This window comes from Sinocyclocheilus rhinocerous, unplaced genomic scaffold, assembly GCF_001515625.1.
Source record: "Sinocyclocheilus rhinocerous isolate Xijiao unplaced genomic scaffold, SAMN03320098_v1.1 scaffold2853, whole genome shotgun sequence".
NCBI lineage: Eukaryota > Metazoa > Chordata > Actinopteri > Cypriniformes > Cyprinidae > Sinocyclocheilus > Sinocyclocheilus rhinocerous.
Window position 1 is genome coordinate 119,294 of NW_015648473.1, and position 7,829 is coordinate 127,122.

A 7,829-nucleotide genomic window follows, 5' to 3' on the forward strand; every position below is an offset into this window, starting at 1 on the left:
CCCACTGGTCACTACTGTTGCCATCAACATGTTTACTCATTCTATGACCACACTCAACAAAACTGAATTATTGTGAATTCATATATAAATACTAGACACCTTAAAGATAACATGTATCAAAAATCTGTCATATCGTTATGTTCAAATACTGTACTTGTCACGCCCATGGGCTGTTTTGTGTCTCTTTTTTTCCCCCACGTGTTCCATGTTCCCCCCTGTGACCTAGTTTCTCCCTCATGTTGATTATGTTCATTGATGTCAGGTGTTCCCCATTTTGTTCTAGTGTTTTAAGCCCTGGTTTTTCCTGTGTCTTGCGTCTGGTCTTGTTCGTCAATCGCCTGTGCTACGAGTGCGTTCCTTTGGATAAATAAACGTCTCCTCGCTCCTTCGCTCCTTCACATTAGCAGCAGATCATGACAGAATACCGGACCGAACAGTTAGCGGCGCCCCTTCTCCTAGTTTTTGTTTCCTTTTTTGAAAGTTTTGTTTTCCGTTTTTCCCCCCTGCGAAAATGGAAACCGCCGCAAGATTCGCTGCCCTAGCCCGCAGAGATCTTCCTTTTATAGAATTCGACCGGGAATTCTGCGGGCTCGCCGTGATGACGGCGTTGGATGATGCCACGCTTAATTCGTTGTTCTGGATCGGGTCCAATTACCATCGCCCCGTGGACCTCCCAGACACCACAGGACTGAGCTGGAGGGAAGGTATCCTCCGATGTCTGGAGAGTGTCTGGCCCCGATTCAGAACCAGCTCGGTGTCAAGCCTGCCGGCCGCTCAGCAGTGAAGCTTCAGGAACTTGGGAACAAGGGCTCCAGTTCCCAAGTTAAGCCCAGGGAGGGCTCCTGTTCCTACGTCCAGCCCAGGGAGGGCTCCCGTCCCCGAGTCCAGCCCAGAGAGGGCTCCTGTTCCCACGTCCGACCCATAGAGGGCCGCTGTTCCCACGCCTGGCCCAGGGAGGGCCACAGTTCCCAAGTCAAGCCCAAGGAGGGCTGCTGTTCCTACATTTGGCCCACAGAGGGCCTCAGAACCTGAAAGTTCCCCCAAGGAATTTTTTTTGGGGGGGAGTCTATAGGGCTCTGGCAGTAGAGGCCGGGCTGAGTGCAGAGGCCAAAGTCACAGAGGCCGCTCCGCCATGGCCCCCTGAACTGTCTGCTCTGCCATGTCTCCCTAGTCTGCCTGCTCCGCCATGACCCCCTGAGTTCCCTGCTCCGCCATGGCTCCCTAGTCTGCCTGCACTGCCATGGCCCCCTGAGTTCCCTGCTCCGCCATGGCTCCCCGGTCTGCCTGCTTTGCCATTGCCCCCTGAGCTCCCTGCTCCGCCATGGGTCCCGGAACGGGTACCGCCCTGGAGGCCGTCCGTTCTGTGTAAGCCTGTCTCTAGAGGCCTCCAGAGCGCCCACCCCACCTCCCCGTTGGAAGTTATGAGGAGCGTGGGCACATCTTCCGGGAGGGGGAGGTAATGTCACGCCCTTGGACTTCCCCTGCGTTCCTATGTCTTGTGGTTTTGCTCCCCACGTGCTCCACATTATCCAGTTTCTCCCTTGTCTTTTGATTTCAGGTGTTCCCTCATTAGTTTCCATGGTTTTTGATTAATTACTCCACCTGTTTCAGTTCTCCCTGATTACGTTCCCTGTGTTTATAAGCCCAGTGTTTCCTGTGTCTAGCATCCTGTGTTAAACGTCTCATCTCCTGTGCTACATGTGTGTTCCCTTGTTTGGATTAATAAATATTGTCTCTTCGTGAATTCTCCCACGTCTCCTCGCTCCTACACAGTAGGCAGTACCGTGACAGTACTATCCTTTTGTTTTGGAGCTTTGATGCAGCGGTCATGCGACAGTTTACACTAACCATGTGACACTGACTGCACATATTCAATTGAGACCCTTTTATTTGTTTCCATATCTGCAGGAAATGCACTAAAACACCAGTCAGTAACATTTTTAGAGCTTTATAAATGAAAACCTTCTTTACGGTCACTATTGTGACCGGTGGGATTAATCGTGCATACATATGAGCATAGCCTATGTATTTTTGTATGTTATATTTGTAACAGACCTCAAAAGTAACCCGGGCCCAGGCAATCCATGTCATGCACATTTTGGCAGCACTTCAGAAAGAGTCTGTGGGTTTATTTATGGCGCGAATGCAATCACTGTAAAAATAAACATAGCTTGTGGCTCCGTTCCAAAAACTAACGAGCTGCCTTGCTGTCTACTGTCTACATAGGGAAACTTATTTCAATAGAAGGCAACATTCTAACTTAAACGGAACCCTAACAAGTGGACCCAAGATGTTTGGAACGCTCTACATAGGGCAACAACTTATGTGCAGTGTTGGGGAGTAACTAGTTACATGTAACGGAATTACGTAATTTAATTACAAAATAAAAGTAATTGTAATCAGTTACAGTTACTGAGAAAAAATGTGTAATTAAATTACAGTTACTTATGAAAATGTTAAGGATTACAAAGAGGGTTATCTGCTTTTTTTCACACTCACTCCCACATACAGATTTAATTGATTTCTTTCATAAATTGCAGTGACTGCTCTAAAATATGAAACACCAATGTTTCTTGGAGTTTAGAACATGCTTATTCGATAACTCTTTTATTTCCTATATTTACATATAGCTATGCTTCATTTTTTAAAGATTAACTCTTTTTTTTCCCAAGGCATTGTTAGATTCCAGTGTTTACTGTCAAAGCTATGTAAAGATTTGTAAGAGCTATGTATAGCTAATAAAATATTTCTTGTTATGATTTTAAATATGTATTTAACCTCAGAATGTTCTCAAAGTAAGTCTGATTTTGTGGTGGCTGTGCTTCTAAGGGGACATTGATCTTCCACAAGTTGGTATGATTCTTTAGGGTCTTCATGAACGGTCTGCAACATACTTTGGTTAAAATTCCTCAGTGGTCATGTAAAACAACACCCTTTTTACCTTGCTCTGTTCACAGCGACTCATTTTGGGGCATGTACCTTTAAATGCTAATGAGTTCTGCTCACCCACCACTTTCTTCCGTGAAAGAGCAAAGGCGATTTGCAAATAATCATAAAATAAATTTTGCATCCAATGTTTACTTTAAAACTGAAATATAATCTTAATTCAAGAGATGAAGGATTTCGAAAGTGTGACAGTAATCAGTGTTGAGTACTACTGTAAGGTTTACCCTGCCTGGTTTACATGTTTGAAAATGATAAACAGTTGAAAACATTAGAAATTTAGAAAAGTAATCAAATGTAATCAGTTACATTACTTTAATAAAGTAATTGAAAAGTTACACTACTTATTGCATTTTAAGTAGGGTAACTTGTAATCTGTAACCTATTACATTTCCAAAGTAACCTTCCCAACACTGCTTATGTGTTATACAAATAGCACTACTAACATGAAATGCACAAGAAATTATTACAAGATAGTTCAACAACGTGATACTCTAAGCATAGAAATACACTGTGCACACTAATACTGTATTATACAGTCTGTTTGTAATTACAGAACTATTTTTTTGTGTAATTATAAATATATTTATAATCAGCATTTCTCCCGCTTCCTCCACCAGATGGATATTTTTATTTGCCTTGTTGCAGTGCATTATGGGATTGTATTCTCTGTAAAGGATATTTAAAAGACTGTCATAGAATTTATGAGTAATTTTGTCAATCAAGGGGTCTGTGGGGTGTCTGTACACAAATTAAACAGTTTAAATACTATATACAGTATAACTCAAAACGTTTCAATAACATTATGAAATATTTCATTAGGTAAATGTGTTTCCATCATAGTTTATGTGCATGTTTTCTTATTAGATAAAAAAAATGATCCAACTCAATTAAGCGCATACGTTTTTTTTACTACGCATTTTTAGAATTTAAGCACATCTTGGCATTCCCATTAGGCGATATCCCAAAAGTTCTTACTCTGGAGGTTACCATAATATCATGATCAGTATCAGATTGTACAATGTCAAAACTAAAAGATAATTTCTATGGTAAACTGAATCAGAAAAATGACACACCCTATGTCTACCATTGGTCATAAAACAGATAAAAAACATTGTAACATTGATATCAAATATTTCATTAAGCACAAAAGTTAGTAAGGAGGTCACCATAATATCATGACTGGTATCAGATGTACAAAAACAAAACTTAAAGGTGTTTTAATTTCTATGCCAAATGAAATTTGGAAAAATTATGACATGCCCTCAGTCTTCCATTGTTCAAACAAACAGCTAAAAACATTGTAACAGCGTAATCAAATGTTTCTGTAACCACAAACGTTACACTGAAAAAAATTTGGTGCAAAAACAAATTCCACTCAGAAACAGAATTTTACAATTACAAAGAAAAGGCAAGTAACACATTGAATTAAGCATTACATTTTGAAGTAGAAAGACTGAAATACAACAATGCATTGCAATATTGCGTAAGTCTATAAAAAAGTAACTAATCGTGTTAGTTACTCTTTAGAGAAAGTAATGCATTATCTTACTTTTTGTCACCAGAGCTGCGCTAGCAAAACTCAAGGTGATTTCTATGGCAATCTAAATTGGAAAAATGATGACACACCCCGTTTTCCATTGCTTGGACAAACAGGTCCGGACAAAATTGGCCATGAATCACTGTATAATTTGCACATTGGTTTTGGGTCGATGTAAAGAGTGACGTTTGCTTTCAGAGACCCTGAATTTCAGAGCTTTCGTTTGTCTCACACCCCATATAACCTCAAAAAGCCATAATTCACCTCATGAGCGCAAGGGCCACTTATCAGAAGTGAAGGCCCTATAAAAACGACAAAATGTCACATTCTCACCCCCACCCCAAATCACAGCACTCCCAGCGATGGAAAAACTAAGTGAGAACAATTCAAACTATGAGCCCGTCTGGCGACGATCCGACCCGAAAGCCTCCCACGGAGCTCCCGGGATCTTTCAGGATGAGAGATCCAAGCTCCCCTCGAGCCGTCAAAGAGACTCACTTTGTCTAGCTGAACAAAAGGGGCAAAAGAAAAGCAAAATGTATCAGTCTGGCCATAATCCCAGCTGACTTGACGCTGAAACGAGTCCAGGTTGAGATGTTTCCCTCACACCCTGCCGTGCCGCCGGACTCAAGGGCCGCTCTTCAGCAAAGCTCTGTGATTTACTGTAAAGATGCTCATAGTTTCCCCACAACACACAGTTACTCACACAGGAGGAGCGCTTTCCCACTCACACCTTGAGGTTTGCAGGATGGATTCCCAGCAGTCCAAGATGTTCCAGGAATCGAGCGGGAAATTTAAGCACATCTTGGCATTCCCATTAGGCGATATCCCAAAAGTTCTTACTCTGGAGGTTACCATAATATCATGATCAGTATCAGATTGTACAATGTCAAAACTAAAAGATAATTTCTATGGTAAACTGAATCAGAAAAATGACACACCCTATGTCTACCATTGGTCATAAAACAGATAAAAAACATTGTAACATTGATATCAAATATTTCATTAAGCACAAAAGTTAGTAAGGAGGTCACCATAATATCATGACTGGTATCAGATGTACAAAAACAAAACTTAAAGGTGTTTTAATTTCTATGCCAAATGAAATTTGGAAAAATTATGACATGCCCTCAGTCTTCCATTGTTCAAACAAACAGCTAAAAACATTGTAACAGCGTAATCAAATGTTTCTGTAACCACAAACGTTACACTGAAAAAAATTTGGTGCAAAAACAAATTCCACTCAGAAACAGAATTTTACAATTACAAAGAAAAGGCAAGTAACACATTGAATTAAGCATTACATTTTGAAGTAGAAAGACTGAAATACAACAATGCATTGCAATATTGCGTAAGTCTATAAAAAAGTAACTAATCGTGTTAGTTACTCTTTAGAGAAAGTAATGCATTATCTTACTTTTTGTCACCAGAGCTGCGCTAGCAAAACTCAAGGTGATTTCTATGGCAATCTAAATTGGAAAAATGATGACACACCCCGTTTTCCATTGCTTGGACAAACAGGTCCGGACAAAATTGGCCATGAATCACTGTATAATTTGCACATTGGTTTTGGGTCGATGTAAAGAGTGACGTTTGCTTTCAGAGACCCTGAATTTCAGAGCTTTCGTTTGTCTCACACCCCATATAACCTCAAAAAGCCATAATTCACCTCATGAGCGCAAGGGCCACTTATCAGAAGTGAAGGCCCTATAAAAACGACAAAATGTCACATTCTCACCCCCACCCCAAATCACAGCACTCCCAGCGATGGAAAAACTAAGTGAGAACAATTCAAACTATGAGCCCGTCTGGCGACGATCCGACCCGAAAGCCTCCCACGGAGCTCCCGGGATCTTTCAGGATGAGAGATCCAAGCTCCCCTCGAGCCGTCAAAGAGACTCACTTTGTCTAGCTGAACAAAAGGGGCAAAAGAAAAGCAAAATGTATCAGTCTGGCCATAATCCCAGCTGACTTGACGCTGAAACGAGTCCAGGTTGAGATGTTTCCCTCACACCCTGCCGTGCCGCCGGACTCAAGGGCCGCTCTTCAGCAAAGCTCTGTGATTTACTGTAAAGATGCTCATAGTTTCCCCACAACACACAGTTACTCACACAGGAGGAGCGCTTTCCCACTCACACCTTGAGGTTTGCAGGATGGATTCCCAGCAGTCCAAGATGTTCCAGGAATCGAGCGGGACGCAGGCATCTCAAGCAGACGTGCTTTGGCCATTCAGCAACACCTGAGAATAAAAACAGGTCAAAGGTTCGATGACATGCAAGAATGTCTGAGAAAACGAAACATCCAAAAATATGCATAAAAATGAAATCTTTGTTTTCATGTGGTTTGGAAAAACCTTTGCACCATTTTCAGGAAGTGTTTTGATTTAGTAGCTCTTCATGGAAATATCGAGTTGTGCAAACAAGTAAAAAAAAAGTCATTCTTTTCTTTGCATCAGAAATAAACCTGAGTTTAAACATCTTGATGGTTATTTTCCAATATAGTTTCAAAAGTACTTATATATATATATTTACAAAGTCTTCTAGTTGTTTTAACATTTGACAACTTAAACTAGTGTTTTCATGTCATAAAGCTTTTAAGAGATTTGCTTACCTTCACACACTGCCTTGAGGGTCTGTAGGTGTTTGTGATGTCATTTCCTGTTTGCTGCTTTGTCACATGACAACAAAATGTCTTCATGTATGTTTTTTTTTTTTAACTTTTCAAATAGCAAACAGGCATTATCATTGTGAAACACACCCACAATAAATCCAAGCAGAATACACTGAAAGAACAAAGAAAAAACAAACAGTACATAGCAAAATATATGAAAGCTAAACATTTTAAATGAATTTATTTCGTATATATTGCAAGTAATTTATAGTTTTAAGCCACTCCTCTTTTTCAGTTGAAATCCAATAAAAAAATGAATTTTAAATGACACACACTTGCAGCAACTTCAACAAATATATATTTGTGTAAATAAAACCTATCTATAATCAATATATGATTACAAAAAAAATCAACTCTTTGTTTTGCATAAAACACCTAACTTAATGTGATATTAAAAAGCAGGTATTACATTATTCATGAACATTGGTTTTAAGTAGTACACTCGCTTTGACGGCTTGATTAGGTTTTTAAATTATTAATTATTAAAAAAAAACTTAACTACATATTTAAAAAAAAAAACTTTTCAGGCATTTTAATTAGAATAAGTCAAAGTACCTTCCATAAACAAGCTAATGGAAAAAATAATTCAATTGCAATTCGATTATAACAGTTACATTTTAAATAATAATATAATTTATAATAATATATAACAAATATATATATATATAATTTTAGT